This window comes from Acanthisitta chloris, unplaced genomic scaffold (assembly GCF_000695815.1).
Source record: "Acanthisitta chloris isolate BGI_N310 unplaced genomic scaffold, ASM69581v1 scaffold36451, whole genome shotgun sequence".
Classification (NCBI taxonomy): Eukaryota; Metazoa; Chordata; class Aves; order Passeriformes; family Acanthisittidae; genus Acanthisitta; species Acanthisitta chloris.
In genome coordinates, this window is record NW_008658294.1 from 4,819 (window position 1) to 5,441 (window position 623).

The following is a 623-nucleotide window of genomic DNA, read 5'->3' on the forward strand; positions in this document are numbered from 1 at the left end:
GGTGCCATGGCCGCGGCCTGTGGCACGGTGTCCTAGGGGCAGCACAGCCCCTCTGCTCGCCGGGCACACGAGACCCGCTGCCCTCCCTGCTGACGTTGTTGCAAATAGATGGAGGAGCCAGAGCGTGGCTCAGGGCCAGGCAGGCACAGGGGGCCGTGTCACCAAGGGTGCCATGTCCTTGGCAGGGGCAGAGCATGGATGGACTGTGAGAAGTCAGGCTGCTGCTCCTGGGCAATGCGCTGCGGCAATGCCAGCAGGGCAGGGCTGCTCCCGGTCACCCCACAGGCCAGCACCGCTGTGGGGGGAGCAGGGAGCTCTGGGGTGAGGCTGTGTGCGCAGCGAGCAGGGGCCGGGAGGGGGTGGAGGGGGCTGGTGTCAGAAAGCAGCCGCCTGCGTGGGTAAATGCGGTAATTAACGCGCTCATTAGCTCTGCCGAGAGGAGAGTGGTGATGGATCGCGGCAGCACAGAGCTGCAGGTGCGGCAGCACTGATGGATGGGTGGCAGCTCTGTGGAAGAGACCGAGCCCCCTGCTCCCCCTGGGGTACTTGCTGGGACCCCACGCCCCCAGGGTGTGGAGCTGCAGTCCCAGACATGGAGAGCTGCTGGAGAAGAGTCCTGGCTG

At 66.6% G+C, this 623-nt stretch overlaps 1 protein-coding gene across 1 annotated transcript in view; it reads left to right on the top strand.

The window, feature by feature from the left end:
- WDR18 (WD repeat domain 18) overlaps nucleotides 1-623 on the top strand; it is a gene marked incomplete at both ends in the record, with an annotated part of 6,469 nt that overhangs the window by 4,532 nt on the left and 1,314 nt on the right. The window lies entirely within an intron of this gene.